The sequence below is a fragment of the Acipenser ruthenus genome, chromosome 6, assembly GCF_902713425.1.
Source record: "Acipenser ruthenus chromosome 6, fAciRut3.2 maternal haplotype, whole genome shotgun sequence".
Classification (NCBI taxonomy): Eukaryota; Metazoa; Chordata; class Actinopteri; order Acipenseriformes; family Acipenseridae; genus Acipenser; species Acipenser ruthenus.
In genome coordinates, this window is record NC_081194.1 from 65,692,202 (window position 1) to 65,710,439 (window position 18,238).

Sequence of the window (18,238 nt, forward strand, 5' to 3'; positions counted from 1 at the left end):
TTAAGCCTTGAAAGTTGATGCTAACAATTCCTACAGGTGTCCCAACTTTTGTTGATTACTTACAAACCCTCCGTCTGTATAAAAGCAGTGTTGGAACAGACTGTGTTACTACATCCTCTTAAGCATTATTTGGACAGTATTGTACTGCAGGAAGTAGTATATTGCTCTCATAATGGCAAGAAAAAGGTAATTAACAAAGGAAGACAGACAGACCATTATAACCCTTAAAAGTGTAGGTCTTTCCTTTAGAGAAATTGCAAAGAAAGCCAAGGTGTCAGTGAGTAGTTTCCTACACCATCAAAAGGCACTTGGAAACTGGAGGAGACTCTGACAGGAAGAGGTCTGGCAGACCCAAAGCCACAACAGAATCAGAAGACAAGTTTCTGAGAGTCAACAGCTTGCGTGATAGGCGGCTCACAGGACAACAGCTTCAAGCACAGCTTAACACTGGTCGAAGTAAGCAAGTCTCAGTTTCAACTGTGAAGAGAAGACTTCGAGCTGCAGGTTTGACAGGTCGAGTGGCAGTAAGAAAGCCATTGCTAAGATGGCAAAATAAGAAAAAGAGGCTTGCCTGGGCCATGAAGCACCGCCAGTGGACTACTGAAGACTGGAAGAAGGTCTTATGGACCGATGAATCAAAATTTGAAATCTTCGGTTCATCACGCAGGGTTTTTGTACGCCGTCGAGTAGGCGAAAGGATGGTTCCAACTGTCAAACATGGAGGAGGAAGCGTGATGGTCTGGGGCTCTTTTGCTGGATCCAGAGTTGGCGACTTGCACAGAGTGAGTGGCACCCTGAACCAAAACTGCTACCATAGCATTTTGCAGCGCCATGCAATATCCTCTGGTATACGCCTAGTTGGTCAGGGGTTCATCCTAAAGCAAGATAATGACCCAAAACATACCTCCAGGCTATGTCAGAACTACCTTAGAAGAAAAGAACAAGACGGTAGGCTTCAAATCATGGAATAGCCAGCACAGTCTCCAGACTTAAACCCCATCGAGCTGGTTTGGGATTAACTGGACAGAAGGGTGAAAGCAAAGCAACCTACAAGTGCAACACATTTGTGGGAACTTCTGCAACAGAACTTTCCGAACAATATTTGATTTCCATTGTAGAAAGAATGCCACGAGTGTGTTCGGCTGTTATATCTGCAAAAGGTGGCTACTTTGATGAGTCAAAAAATTTTGATTAAATTTTGTTAAACAAAACGATTCCATGATTTATTTTTTATCTCCAATTGTTTATTTGTTCTATGCTTTAATTTCAGAGTACATTGAGACATTAAACTGCGTAAATTTCAATAAAAACTGGAAAAATGGAGGTGTTCTAAAACTTTTGACCGGTAGTGTATATATAAATATATATATATAAAACATCTAAAAATAAAATTACATACCAAATTTAGAAATTAGTATAAAAATAACGAAAAGGAAGCCCAAGTCATTTAATCATCAGCGTAGCCAGATCGGCAGCAGTTGCACTCCATGCCTGTATAGTTGTCAGGCGTGCCTTATTAATCCAGGCCGTGGAGCATTCCAAAAGAACAATGCTTCTGAAGTCAGAGAGTCAGGTAGCAGTCATAGGAGGAGTAGCATCTATCCAGAGCTGTAAAACAGATTTCTTGGCTGCGGTTAACCCTGCCAGAAGTATCCTGCTCTGGTGTTGAGATATCCTGCCCTGAGAGGAGTCATCACTCGGTAAAAATACAACCGGATTCTTTATGATCTGAACCTCCGTCAGCTCAGTAATATTTTGAGCTACACTGTCCCAAAACATGTGTAGGTATGTGTCCACTGCACCAGTCAGACAAACTGCACAGAGCAGACTTGGGGACCTTTCATTTTAAAAAGTATGTATGGAGTAGCATATGCTTTATGAATAAGTTTAAAGTGTATTAATTGGTGAGCTGGGTTCTTGGAAGCTGAGAAAGTATTGTTCCATACATTGTCCCAATCAGGAGAGAAACCCAGCTTTTCCATTTCACTTTCCCAAATTTTGGTAACTGGTAGAATATTACATGCTTGTTTCAGCAAGGGTCCATAGATAGTTGAGACTAACCCCCGTGAACAGGTGCCTGTGACCAACCAGTCTATCAAAGGGTGAGGACATACATCCGAGTGACCCCATAGGCACGCAAAGCAGATCTTAGTCTTACATAAAGTAAGAAAAACCTGGGAGAGAGAAGTCTTCCTTGAGTTCCTGAAAATATATTTAAAACTAAACACAGCCCTATTTGACCAAGCGGGGTATATAAAAGGCTTACCTCCTGTCAGTAAATGATTATTATTCCCAATAGGAGACAATCAAGAAAATTTAAATGGACCTCCCATAAATTTTTCCACATCGTACCAAGTTTTTAATGAATTTCCAACAAATCGGGCCAAATTTAAAATGTAGGTTTTTCCTGGGGATGCCAGTAAAATAACAAGTCCTGTAATCTGTGTGGGCGAACTATAACTGCTTCCAAATTGCGCCAGTTGACCTTTTGACCTACACTGGTCTATGCTTTTAAAGCCCTAACTTGAAAAGCCCAATTGCAAGGGAGACCATCTCTGCAGGTCTTGTTTAATTTTGTTAAATATAGTAGTATAATTAACTTTGTTTATAAGCTGCAGCGAAGGGTGAATCTGTATTCCCAAGTATGTACATTTATTATCAATTGGAATTGTAGTAGGGAGCACAGCATTCTTTGCAGCTAGATTTAGAGGCATTAGAGTTGATTTATCCCAATTAATTTTATAGCCAGACACACTGCCAAATTTAGTAAATTTACCACTTGTCATTAAAACCAGAGTAGTTGCTATTGCCATTGCAAACATTACTTAATAGATGGGTTTTTTTTGCTATACTAAATTATAGAATGAATACACTTACCACATTGACAGATAGCGTTCATAGGGTGCGTACAACGAGAACAGAGATTTTCTTTACTAAACCAGAAAAAGGTCAATTTATACAAGTGAATGCATGCTGTACTATATTTACATTTTTTCAGGCAGATTGATTTGGAACAGTGATTTAACAGTTTGAATACTGTATATTCAGGCCGGCTTTACAGTGGATTAAGTCACGCTTGTTGCCCAGGTTACAGGAAATCTCATATCCATATTCTATACAGTAAGTTATAATATGTTCTGCAACCATAAAATGCTAAACTGAAATCCAAAGCGTTTGGGGTGCCATTTGAAGTGACTTAAGTAATTAATTAAATATATGTTGCTTAATAAAAACCACTAGAGTGTAGATTTAATCAATGGGTGGAAAACTGAAGTCACTGAAATATTTTAACTAAGAGTATTTACTTGGCCTCTAAATTTTTATTTGGTGACCAAATTTTTAAATCTAGGAGCCAGATGTCCCTAAGGAATTTGGCCAACTTTGAGCCCTGAGTCTCTAATGAAAGATATGTAAAACATATCTAAACATTAAGGGCAGCTGGCTCTTTGAGCTAATTATTTTTATATTATATATATATACACACACACAGTCACCTCCAAAATTATTGGCCCCCTGATTTTGTGGTCATTTAACCATTTCTTTGTGGATTTTGATGTGTGCTTGGGGTCATTGTCTTGCTGGAAGATCCACTTGCGGCCAAGTTTCAGCCTCCTGGCAGAGGCAACCAGGTTTTTGGCTAAAATGTCCTGGTACTGGGTAGAGTTCATGATGCCATTGACCTTAACAAGGGCCCCAGGACCAGTGGAAGCAAAACAGCCCCATAACATCAAAGATCCACCACCAAATTTTACAGTAGGTATGAGGTTCTGTTCTGCACACGCATCCTTTTTTTGACGCCAAACTCACCGCTGGTAGGCGTGACCAAAGAGCTCTATTTTCGTCTCATCTGACCATAGCACCCGGTTCCAATCGGTGCCATTGCCGTTTAGCAAACTCCAGGCGCTTACGTTTGTTGGTTGCTCTCAATAAAGGCTTTTTTTCTGGCAATCCTTCCAAATAGCCTATTGGCATGGAGGTGGCGTCTAATTGTAGATTTGGAGACTTGGTGACCCCAAGATGCAACCAAGTCTGAAATTCTCCAACTGTGGCCCTTGGATTTCCCTTTGCCTCCCGAACCATCTGCCTCATTGTGCGTGGGGGCAAGATACACTTGCGTCCTCTACCAGGCAAGTTTACCACTGTTCCAGTGGTTTTGAATTTCTTAATTACTGCCCTAATAGTGGTAAGTGGTATATTTAGTTTAGTTTTTCCAGCTATTGTTTTGTACCCATTGCCTGATTTATGAAGGTCAACAACCATTTGTCTCTTTTCATTTGTGAGTTCTTTGCCTTTACCATTGGTGATGGATGGCAAATGGATTTCATATGCGTGTTACCTCATTTATATATACCAGTGAAACAGGAAGCCATGGAAGGCCACAATACAGTTCCTTAAGACTGAGATGAACTTAAAGAAGTAGAATGTTAATGCAGATTTAATTTTGTTTGATTTTATTTATAAGAATCTTTAGGGGTGCCAATAATTCTGACACCTATCTTTTTGAGAAAACATTTTATTACTTGTTAATAAAAAACTCTGAGCAATTGTATTAGAATAAAAGAATATGGTATTCCCATATATTTGAGCATAAAATATAGCTCATTACCTGTGTATTTTATACAGCTTTTTTTGCTCATCTTTATCATGGGTGTGTGACAGGATGGTAGAGGATACTGGCGTTCTCAAGACTCAGAGGCAGAGTATTTTAGAAATGGGGGTTTATTTTTAATAAACCAAAACATAAATAAAACAAAGAAATGCCACACGGCAAAATAAAGGGCACAATGGCAAAAACAAAGATTTAAACACAACAGAAATATCTTAAACTAAAAATACAAAACTCAGTTATGAAAACCAGCAAACACACAGGCCCCAGCTCTTCATTGTTTCTCCTTTGTTCTCCTCCCTCTCCCCCGTGCTGCAGCATGGCCAGCTTTATATTGGCCAGCTGGGCCAATTAAACAATTAATATAATCCCCCAATTTGGTGATTGGGCTCATGTGTTTAATTGGCGGCCATTCCAGCTCTGGTCTGTAGCTCCACTCCAGAGCCAGAATGGTCGCCCATCACGTGACCCCTTCCATTAAAGGGGCAGGACAACTTTGTCCTGCCACAGGGTGCCAATAATTTTGGAGGTGACTATAAATATATATAAATAAATAAATTGGGAGTGCTATTCTTGAAAGGCCTTATTAATTTAAAAACTTTAGGTTTCGTAACCAATACATTATTTACTGTTTTAATCGCACTTACTGCCGCCAAACATTCATTATGCGTCAGTCTCAAAGCCAGCAATCTACTAGGTCTTTCCCCGTGATAATAATTTTGCTTTGTGCGATGAATGAGGAATTCTGCTCCAGATAATGTCAGGGTTTTAAATTCAGTTTTGAGAGCATTATTTTTTTTTTGCTCTATCATCAGAAAAAGCTTGCATCTGTCCTTTCTCTAAGATTTGAATTTGGGTTTCAAGGTTAATAATTTTGTTTGTTTCTAGAAGCGTGTATATTAGAAGAAAATGCAGTGCAGTTACCTCTCAAAAAACACTTAGTGACTTCCCAAAGAAGTAGAGGATTCTTAGCAGAACCGAGGTTAAGCTGAATAAATTCTTGAAGTTTAATTATAAAGTTGTGTAATAAAGGGAAGTATTAAAATGCCATCTCTTTGCATGCGGATGGCTGTGAAAATCCTGTGTTTTGAAGTGCATGCATGACCGGTGGAAAGACCAGAAAGACTTCATTGCCAGCATGTCAGTTTCCCTAATAGGATCAACGTGACGCTTCACGAGCAGAGGAAAGCACAGGACCTATAAAGCTTCCGAATCACACTGCAAAAGTCATCCAATGCAGACAGCTACAGGTTCAGCATGAAAGCAATAACACACTGCAAGGTTCTCCCCAGGCCTTTTCAGCCAGACAGGCCGCCCGGCAAAGTGTCCGTCGCAGCCCGGCTGAAAAAACCTGATCCGCCCGTCTTGCAGATGCTACTGTGCCTTTAACAATAAGGATTGATTGTGCTTCTAGCAGACCGTTGCTGCGTGAAAAAAAAAAATTTGGAACCACATGACAGCTGTGTTACGTCTTGACACAACATTTAACCAATCAGAGAGCTGAAAGGGCGGGTTTTCTGTGTTAAGCACTTCGAGAGGCTAAAACGTTAAAAATGACTGCTAAAAAAATAACCGATTATTTTCAAAGCAAAAATAGCGACAATGAATGCAGGGGGTCAAAATAAGCCGGTGGTCGGTGCAATCCACCACCTAATACTATATTTGCGATTATTTTCAGGTATTATCATTCAGTCCATTTTATTGTCATATTGTACTGTAAGGTGATATGTAGTACATAATAGCTATACAGACACATTAAAAAAAGCATATTCCTTTTGTTGTGACATCATAACAATATGTACCAAGGTGATAGAGAGAGATATTGGGGGTTCATATATAGAGGCTGTACACCTTTAAAAAGAAAGTAGTGATGGGATATCAGCTGAACACTTGTCAGCTGATATACAAATGCTTAAGTGCAGAGGTGCTTGATTATTTCACTCTGGTTTCATGCAACAGTTATGATGGTGACCAAACGTTTGTGAGTACCGTTGTGTTAAAAAAAAAAAAAAAAAAAAGGTTAAAATGAACAGTTGCATTCAAAAAATGTAGAACAGCGAAAAACAAAAATAGACGTGCATTAACAAAATGCCCTGAAAACTTAACAAAAGAAAACAATTTAAATGAAGCAATAAGCTCAATAATTAAGCTAAAAAGGAAGTGCAAATGTTGTTATCTTTCCCCAGTCAAATCGTAGAGTGCCTAAATAAGCACAGTAATTTACCATAATAAAAAATTCAAAAGAAAATGTAGAACATAAAAAAGCGCAACCAGGTATAGTCAACGAAAGACAACACATTATTCAAATTCTTTGTCATATTATATTATAAGGTAAGGCAAGTTTACTTTTCCGTTAAAAGTGCTGCCGGCTATAATGTTCTGCCGCCCGGCTCTACAGAATTCCTGGGGAGAAGCTTGACACTGCTTGCTGCCTGTTTTAATCTCAGACCCCCTACTTGCAATTCCAGGGCTAACCAGCAAAACATAACCGTATTCTCCCAACTAAGAGGAGTAAAATTTTACCCTGGGATTGATTGCGCATTCAACAGCGGGCACATTTGAATGCTGCTGTGTTTGGAATGTCATTCTACCATTCATTGAACAATACCAACTTCAAAAGAATAAACAGCAATCATTTTTTATTCCATCTTGAAGGAACTTTTTAGAAACTCAAAATTAGAAAATGATCTTCTGTCTAGTGCATGTGTACCACTAAGAAATGACCTGCCTTCTAATTTCATAGCTGGGCTTGGGGAAAAGGTAAGCAAAAACATGACTAGCAGCTACCATGTAATTTAAAGCAATATTCAGGGGCATCTCAATAGGGAGAGCTTCAGTATCAGGTTATTATGCCACAGCAGATGCAAACGTACAGAGAACAAATCAGTGAGATCAATGCTCCTCGTCCTCACCTAGTTATCTTACATCTGTTGCAACAGGCAATCGTATCTATATTTCTGCATGTGCGCAGAATTATTCATACAGAATTTAGATGGAATAGTTTCTCTTCACCGTTTAAGCACCGTTTAACCGTTTAAGCTGCTTTGAATAACTCAACTGGTTTCTGGAGGTTCTCAGTAACTATGGGTCCTATCTCTAGTCCAATCAGTATGCTGTGTATATTTAACATTTCTTATCAGTTGTAGAAAACAAAAGTTCAGTAATCAAGTTGCAAAACATTTGTGAATAAACAAATAGCCACAGTCTGTCATTGTTATCAGTGTATTTTCCAGCTCAAAATCTGAAATAGGGGTCGGGGGTATTTCTTCTTAAAGAAAAAAAAAAGTATACAACCACATGCACTACCTGCAAAGCACAGATAAGCTTTAAAAGCCAAACCATACAAAAAAAGTGTTTAATTCACAAATATATTTAATCTTTTTGTTATCTATTATATATATATATATATATATATATATATATATATATATATAAATTTGTCTTTTTAAACTGTCGCAATACAAAAACTTGATTAATAAATTAGGTTTTTAAATAAATCTGTTTATTTTAAGCAATGTATTTAATAACTAATGAATTTAGAATTTACTAGTATGAAGTATGTTATTTCTGTAGCACAACTGCGGCATTAAATTAATATTTACAGCATCATTCAATATTATAAATCAGAGTACCCTAAAGCCATGGTGTGTATGACAAAGAAATACATATTTACAGTATGTTCTGATACAAGACCTTTTTGCTGGCTCTTGCCCATGAGACACGAGTGTCAGAATCAATTGTATATAATAACTAAGAAATTGGACAGAATAGGATATGTAGAACAACTTATCTAAGAACTCAGCATTCCAATCCATATTTAGTTTCTTAAATCTGACATCAAAATCCAAAGTTGTATGGAAGCTGTGAAAGTCGGGGAAAAGGCCAGTACAACTGGAAACATGATCCACCCCCTTTTATAATTGTGATGGACTCGATGATCTGATGTAGTGGTGCGCAAAGTACATGCGTACATACATACATACATACATACATACGACAGCAAATTAGTCCAAGTTAATACCTTTCAAATGAGCCGTTGAGGATCACTCTAGGACTTGTAGAACCGGAGAAATGATGTTTGAAGTGGCGAATGTCAGTGAAACTGCACTGGAGTGAGGTGAAATGGCAGCTTCCATATATGGGGTGTCAAGTGTACATCCAAAAAAACACACTAATATTTAAAGTGTTTTTCCCAGATTTAATGTAAAATCGTTTATGTTTTCTTAGATTTAACAAAAGTTCTGATTTAGCTTAATACATAAATGTTACACATTCTTAAAAGTTTTGAAAACTGTACTTCTTTGGCATTGTAGTATGCAGAGGAGGCGGGCAGCTCTGCAGCATGCATGCCAAATCAAAGGCTTAAATGGGCTCATTTAGATTCAGATTTAGCTGGCAAAATTGTTGATTGTTGACTCACCAAGTGTAAAAAAAATTTAAAATTCACGATTTGTCAGAAACCAAGATTTAACATGTCAGTTAAATGTTGACTCCTCAAGTTAGAGATTTATAGACCGATTTTGAAATGTTGAATTTATGATACGCATTTAACAGTTATAAAAAATATAAAATTATATATAAAAGTACAATTTTCAAAACTTGCAAGAATGTGTTTATGTATTTAGCTAAATCTAGACATTTTGTGGTTAAACCTAGGATCCTAGGATACACGATTACATTAAATCCGGAAAACAAAACAAAATATAAAGTTAAGTTCTAACATTTTAATGTGTGTCAGCGTGGGGTTCAACAAAATTCAGCATATAAAACGTTTCCACACCACTGCTCTAATGAACACCATCCTAACTGAACATACTGTATCTGTACCACTGCTAAATACTGTTTTGAAACTCACTCACTATAGAAATGAGGGCATTCATGGAAGGGCAATGGCCAAAGACAAAACAAATCAGCCACCAGAAGAAAATAAAACTGAAATAAAAAATACATTAAAAAAGACACTCACAGAACAATTTGTAAATATGATGTCAAGAGGTAAAAAAAAAAAAAAAAAAACACAACACCACCAGTAGTGGTTCTACAGTTCTGACACAGACAGATGGAGAACATCGGACAGGCTGCTTAAGACCTCCATCAGGGTTGTGCAATTTTGGAAAAAAAACTTGCCCAAGGGACAAAATGCTAGAAAATATCCCCGTCACTCAAAAGTAGAATATAACTTGTAGGATTTTGGTTTGGTTAACAGTGAAATCAATCAATTAGGGATGAATAGGACTGCAACGAAGGGTAAATTTCGACATGCAAAGGTTTGAAACACATTACCGAAGAAAGGTTTATATTGGATTGAAAATCCTATTATTTTTTACAGGTAATTAATATAAAAGGGAATTAAAATATAAGTTGTTTATTTCATCGCTGCTTGCTATACAGTAAGCTTGCATTGCAGCAGCACCAACTGCAGCGGACTGAGCAGGTTATCAGTCATATTTTACTACCATGCACTCCGTTTAAGAATTAGCGACATAAGAAATCAACCGCATATAGTGATCAAAACCACCAAGACAAAATCATTCCTATACTAACCATGCTAAAATACTCTGCCTGTAAGAATCAAGCAATCCGCTTATAAGAATCACTTTGGGGCAAACGGACTACATGTTTTTGAATCTGGATCTGATCCCATCTCGCATGATTAGGCACTTACATAGCGTGGTTTGTGCAATGATGCTGGGAACACTGGATTGTTAGTAATCAGACAGCGAGTGCACCACTGCATTGTGCTGGTATGTTTTTTTGTGTTCTCTAAGTGTATTCACTTTATTAATACACATTTTCACATTCATTGAACACAGACTGAATACAGCACTGTTATTGTGTGGCGGACAAACTTTTGAAGGTGTATATTTTATATATATATATATACACACACACACAAAAACGCTAAACAATATACACGCTAAACAAAAACTTTTTTTTTTTTTTTCAAAACCTGTTGGTAGATCCCTTCTACAGACCAGTAGTAGCGTTGCATTCAATAGAATAAAACAAATCTATTTTAACAAAAAATGTTAACTTTTCGGACTGTCCTTTACTTCTTTTTTGTTTTAAAAACTTTTGGGTTGCAATAAAAAGGTAGAGAAACAAACAATCTAGACTTAAACCCTTGCTGGCTGCAGAAGGGCAGCCTCCCGCATTACACATGTTTACCTTTACCTGCCTTTTTTATTTTTTTAAATTCCAACACCCCAATTAAAAAGGAAAGTTTCTGAAATGTAGAACAGGCATACTGTGCACATTTGAGACAAGACAGGTTTTTAAATTGGCCCTAAAACTGAAATAAATTAATGCATAAATTGAGCCTGATTTATATACTTTATCCTGCAGACTGATGCCTCGGACGTAGGACTAGGGATGGATCTCTCTCAGGAGGTAGAGGGTGTGGGGCATTTGGTATTGTACATTAGCAGGATGCTGCTTGCATGAGAGGTATGCTGTAAAATTGATTAAGAAATGCACAGCCGTCATAAAAGAAAAAAAATGAACCGAAAGCAAGCTTCTGTGTGCCCCTCGTCCTGTGCGTGTGGGCCCGGCTGTCCACATGCAGTTTTTAATGTCCCCAAAAACATCGCCCTCGCGTGGGCCCCACGCTATAGCGTCATTTGAGTATAGGGTATTCTGGCCCTGCCAGAGTGTATTTCTAGCAACAGAATGAACATAGGAAAAATAAATAAAAACTAAATTTGTCCAACAGGCAAAAAAGGCAAATCTTGTTGTCCTGGGCATTGGGAGATACAAATTGCACACCCCTGCTCCATTGAGGCTCCAAAAATCAATAGAACAGGATGTCACTGGAAAGTAGATGCTGCTTCACAACTAGAGTATTAAGGTTAAATAATTGTTTTTGTATTGCTCTAATCTAAGACTCAGGTAGCACCTCTTGTGGAGAGCTCATTAAATATTTGTCCCACCTTAAGGTACTACAGCCATGACTAGCAACAAAGCCATGTAAAGAGACTAGGAATCCAAGATAAAAATACATTTTAAAAAAGGGCCATGTGATGCCACCATTATCAGAGAACAGGTTTTTTTTTTCTCAACTACATGCTGCAATATTTTCATAAAAAGGCAATTCATACTTGTTTCCTTGATTGTGATATATTTACATAGGATACCTTGACCAAGTCTAACAAGGGGATACCGTATTAGTCAGTGGCAGCACCAGTAATGGAATGCATATTTTAAAACACAGCAGTCAACGATCATATTGAACCAAAATTAGTAGTAAATTAAGAGCATTATGCAAATAGTCAAGTTTACAAATCAAATCAAATCAAATCAAATCAATTAAAAGGTTAACAGCTAAATTAGTACCAGATAAACCTCCCTTACTTTCCAATACTGGAGTTATCTATCTAGTCACTTAAAATAGACAGAAATTATAGTATTTTGCTCTGGGTTGAACAGGTATAACATACAATAACAAACTTAATATACTTTAAAACATAATATAAAAACAAACACACCTAATAGCCAGTACTTTAAATTTAGCCTAATAATAATAATAATAATAATAATAATAATAATAATAATAATAATAAATGAAGATGTTAAAAGAAAAAGCATTGCAATCTACCTTTCATGCAAACAGCAGTTTTAAAAAACGACTAAGTTTTCTTGATATATGAATTCACTGGGAAACCATTTATCAGCAGGCCTGTTTACTTATCAGCTTGGGTCCCTCAAGCCGAGAGCCATGTCATTCCCCTTTGACTGATTAATTAGCCAATCAGGGGACATTTTTCACGGGGAGGCAGGATAGTTTATTTCAGCTAATGCCGAGTCTCTAACGACGGCACGTTAAAGCCAACTCGGCTCTTTTGGCCCGCTGAAGTGGCCAAGGAGAGAGGAAGGGAGATAAATCAAACGTGCTCCCTTCAGCGCCACAGCGGTCCCTAACAAAACCCCTGAGGAGCAAACAGCCGGGGGCAACTTTCACCACCGATAAGCAGGAGAATAGAAAAGTGCCAAGCGCCTTCATTTAACAGCGCCTCAGCTTTTGATTTTTGGCTGCTCGTCATTTATCTTGGGCTTGAGTAATTGTGTGGTTACAGAAAAGACACAACGCACAGAGACGGGCACACAGTGATATATATAGTACAGTCGTATAGAGCGATAGATGCATCTATATATACAGTAGCTAAATGCACAGACAAGCAGTCATTTAATATTTAAAATAAGGCCAAAAAAAAAAAAACTTGAACAATGAGGTATTTAAGGCATTTGAGAAACTATGCATTTGTTGCATTAGCCTTGCATATTCAAAATACTGAGAGACATCCATGACCACACACTATTTTCTTCAATGAGACCATTTAAAAAATACAACAGCTGGATTTTATAATGAATTTAAGAACACTTGTTTTTATTAATTTCCAGGGCTCGAGTTTGTAGTGGATGCTATTTACAAAAAAAAAAAAAAAAATTCTCTTCAAAAAGACAACCACTAAAATGTTTTGAAAATCATTCAGATAAAGTTTCTCCTCAAAGTAATGACCTACAGAAATAGCTAAAACAACCTAGAAGCAAAAAATATGATCTTGGGGAAAACCCTTCACCTGTATTGAGTTAAACATTTAATATGGCCACTGAAGAACACAGAGAACTTCTGCACATCCTCTGTCCAGTTCAGCTCACACATCGTATAGTTCGATTGAAATAAGAATTAATAAAATAACTACAGCATTATTTTTACGAAAACAATCCAGCCACAAACTGTGGACTATTTTTAGGTATTGGCTTGTACTGTCTAATTTGATAGCTTAAAATAGCAAAAGTTAAATGTACATTATGGAGAATTAACTCTGAACAAAAAATAATAAACAAACTTAGTTTCACACAAATCAAACATTGTCGATTGTTTCGCATGCAAAAGCATGCACTTTGAAAGTTCTGCTGACAAGCTTGTTATCCCGAATAACCTGAGCTTTAAAGCCAATTTAACAAGAACTAATTTTTTGCTTCTCACTCATTATAAACTGTAACCAGCTGCACTTGGTAGTTGCAAATGAATGAAAGAACCGTTTTCAGTATTTATTGATGCATCGTATCGTTTGACGACTATCAATAGTCAAGCCTGTACATCGTTTTTGTGTAAAGGGTTTATAAAAAAATAAAAAATAAAAAAAATAAAAGCTTTTACTAAAAATTGGAATCAGCAATTATTTTTTGCATTAAGCGCAGAGCTTCTCTGCTCCCCTCAGGCCTGACTCACTGAATCTGCATGCGATTGAGCTCACCTTCTCCCCCCTGCCCCGCCCCCTGTGAGTGTTTACTGATGGGATTGGATCTGTGCAGGAGTCTTCAAAGTAACAGAGCAAGTTAAGAGCATTGTGCTAGAACTACAAATACTATATCGACTGAGCTACAATGCCTTCTGATGTTTGGCAATTGTTTTCTAAAGTAAGACGGCAAGAAAGTAAATAAAGTAATGTTTGGGATACTCAACTTCAAACAAAATCTGCATTTATTCATGTGAACTACCCCTGAGTAAAAATGAAGAGAAGCAACCAAGATCGTTCCAAAAGTTTTTTCTTTTTTTTTTTTTTTAATTTAGTAGTCGCTAATTCGTTTTTTGTTATTTTCTCCCCAATTTAGTAGTGTCCAATTAATCCCTCCGAAGCACGTGCCGTTATCCGCCCGCTTTTTTTACACACTGCAGACTCAACATGCAGCCACCCAGAGCTACAAAGTCGGAGGACAATGCAGCTCTGGGCAGCTAACAGGCAAGCCCACAGGCGCCCGGCCAGACTACAGGGGTCACTGGTGCGCGGTGAGCCGAGGACACCCTGGCCAACCTCAACCCTCCCTCCCCCCCGCGGCGCTCAGTCAATTGTGCGCCGCCCCCTGGGAGCTCCCGTCCTCAGTCGGCAAAGGATTAGCCTGGACTCTAACTGGGAGCCCCCTTGTTCCAAAAGTTTGATCTTTTGTCATAAGTATTAAGCATCCCGGCAACGTCAGGTAGTGAGCAGGTATTCAGGAATGCTGGGCAGATTGTAAGCAAGTGCCAATCATCGCTTAAATTATAACAAAATGTGGACACCATCATGTTCCTTAACACAATTAAAATATAAGCCATGGACAACACTCTTGTTACTAAAGTGCTGTGGACAGTGATAACTTTTTTGTTCTTGATTGGTTGTTACTTTTTATGGATTTAAACAACTTGTTTGGGGGGGGACTTTGCTTTGACCCCCAACTGGTACAAATCAACACGAATAAGGTAAAAAAATATAATATATTTAATTACTTTATGCATAAACTGATGTAATCAATCAATTTAATATGCACAATACTTTTTAAAGTGTTAATAGCAATGTTACACAGTAATTCACAGCTACACATGTACTACTGAGGTTCCCCCCCCTTTCATAACGTCAATAAAATCGATTCATCTGCTTTTTTGGAGAACTATATCAGTCACATGAAACGACAACATTGAGTTATCCACTAATCTTTTTAATTTTTATCCCTTCAATACCAGTAATAACTGTCGAGTTACGAGAAAAGCGTGGAGTCGAATTAAATTGAGGAGGCAGGATGCATATATTTCTACATAGAAAAAATAATTCGGGACCAAGACTGTCTGTCGAATTAAGCGAAGGTGTCGAGTTATCCACCACTCGAGTTAACCGAGGTTGACTGTATTTGCATACTGGCTTTTACTGTAATATATCCAATGTGGTGATAGAATGCTGCCTCAACTCCCATGTGCAATTAGCTATTTACACCTGTGCTTTAGGAGACTTCTTCCTTGCCATCATGGGACACCTCACCACCTTTCCCAATTTCTTTAAAATGGTGCACCCACATCCAAAATGTTTGTCTCTACTTGCACTTTAAGATTCTTGTGATTTAACAGTGTGGAATACACACATATTTCAAGAACAGAATGTGCAAAATGAGAAAAAGGTGCAAGACCATTGTCTAACTCATTCAGAACTAATTGTGAAACGATTTGGTTATTTCTCATGTGCTTAAGGGAGCATTTGGGGAACTGTATTCATGGCAATTCATCTGACGCTAGCACACAAACATGGGGAGACTGGGAAAGTTATTCCACCACACCAGCAGCACCATTTGTCTAAACGTTTACACACCATATACAGAGACAGTGCAGCTCAGAGTCCTGCACGGGTCCGATTTTTACAACTCACTTCCGACCCGAACCCGCTGCAACACTGTCTTCATACCCGTGACCCGACCCGCTTTAATAAGACCTGCAATCTGACCCAAACCCACAAGTGTTTGTCCTTTACCTACTGCCTGCGTCGACTGACTCTCTCACATTCACACACAGATACCTCTACCATTCTCCACGGATTGTGTTTGTACAATAGGCTATACAGTGTGGTAGCTTTCTCGAGTGGTCTGGATATATTTTAACACAGTAAAATATTAACTCTGTACTTTACTATAAAATACCTGCCCATTACTTCTGTGCAACCAGTTGAAAGGGAGTAACATCTGTAACACCAGATGATGTACCTGTTTTGTGGCTGTCCTACACAAAAATATAACGACAGGTTTTACAAGCAACAAATCCAGTCACATGTTCATTCTTTTCATTCACTATGATTCCAAAAGAATTCCACACTTCTGATTTACCTCTTAACTGTTATCCACTACACAATATAAACCCTGAGCTATCTTTTGTTTCAAACAAGCGGCAAAACAAACAGAGAACACTGCTTAGTCAGCTGACTCCTCCATATCGCCTTTTGCTTTAGTGCAGGAAATACAGATACATTTACTTTCTAATACGTTATTTGGGAAAGGGTTACAGACGAGTACGCTGAAATGACAGAAAACGTTTTTGGTAAAAATTCAGACCCCGCACCCGAACTGTGAAAAAGTTCACATTCCAACCCGAACCCAACCCACGGGTACATGACCCGATGCAGGACTCCAGTGCAGCTTATCCCAGAGGCAGAGGAAAGAACCAGCTGCTGCCCTACTCCCACCCGTCTCTCCAGGTATGTACTAGTCAGTGTATTAAACAGAGTTGAAACAAGTGTTATCCATGTCCACGTAACCAAATCAAAGAGGGGTGATTGCAGCAACAGCGCTGAAAGGCTCCTTGTGTAAATAAACAGCTGCAGTTCAGGCTGGAGCCAGAGACATGTTGTTCAGTGGGTAAGGTAAGGGCCGCCCGCATCTCCCTCCACGGTTATCTGCAAGCGTTTTTGTCAGCGATAAGGCCCCATCAGGAAACGCAGCTGGATGGAGGAAGGAAATTCCAACTGGGGGGGGAGACGGGACTTTTTTCAAGGAAGTTCAACTGGTAGTGCTTTCTCTCGATCATACAATTACAGCAACTCGCTGTAAAACACACACATATTATGTTATATATATATAAAAAAAAAATTAGGAAAACAAAAGCTGCCCCCCCACTTCCCTCTCCTTCAGCATACATAAGTTCTCCTGAGAAACTATTGTAATCCCAGTTCATTATTTTCTATCTTTTCATTGGCTTTCTGTTGGTGAAAACAAGGGGGGAAAAAAAGGATTGCAGATGTTTCCAATTTCAGATTTTGCTGGTGCTGCTGCCATTGTTTTTGCATCTCTGTAGGGCACTTAAAACTATATGGATTATGCATCCTATTTTTTAGCCAAACACTTTAAAAAGAAAACTGAATGGAGAAATGTTTTCAATAATTTGGGCAGTGTAGGTTAACCCTCAGTGCCCCCACTTAGAACGTCAGAACTCACCAGAAGTCTACCATACATGGAAAAATAGTCAGTGTGATGCTTTTATATTTTTTAAAAACAGACTCGCTGAAATAACTTATTAAAACAAGCATGTCAATTATATTTATCCCCTGCCACGACTGTAAATATGAAATTAGAGCAGATAAAAATTGAGTAAATGTTAGTTTAAGAGACAAGCAGACAGACACCTCCATGTACCCCCCTGATTCTGATGTCCTTTTCAATTTTATCATAACTGCATAGGCAGTTCTAGAGCTATGTAAAAAGTGTGACACAGATAGAAGCTTTGATACAAGATAGAAGCTAACTTGTAACACCACTCAATTTGTGCTAAAGAACATCCTTAGCAAGTTCCAGCGTAATTGGACAAGTTCTCTGCTGTATATGCAAAGCTGTAAGGCGTTACATACATCGGCCTGCCTCCACTATACCCCACATCACCAGGGATACGCATACCCAGGGGGGATAACAAGTAGTTTTTTACACCAATCTCTGTTGGTGTAAAAATAATGCATACTAATTAATCAGGGCCAATGTTCAATAACAATAAGTGTTTCAAAATAAATATAATTCAAATGATCGGATGAAAAGAATTGTGCTATTGGCTGGTGCCGTCTAAGATTTCATTCTAATTCTTAAGATATTACATCATAAAAAAACTATTTTGGGTGTACGGCAACAGATCTACAGTAACCACAACAGCAATGACAAAATCCATCCAACACCTGGTTTTAAAAAAAAAAATCTCACATGAAACAATGGCACAGCACTGTTTACGGCCCCATCTACCATAAATAAAGTTTACTATCACCTTTTCATATACTGAATTTTAAACACATTTCTCCCCCCAAAAGTTAGGGTGTGGCAAGGACCCTACATCTTTCAAAGACCTAGTAACAGAAA

General features: G+C 38.1%; 1 protein-coding gene across 1 annotated transcript in view; it reads right to left on the minus strand.

The window, feature by feature from the left end:
- pinx1 (PIN2 (TERF1) interacting telomerase inhibitor 1) overlaps positions 1 to 18,238 on the minus strand; it is a 57,989-nt gene that overhangs the window by 25,916 nt on the left and 13,835 nt on the right. The window lies entirely within an intron of this gene.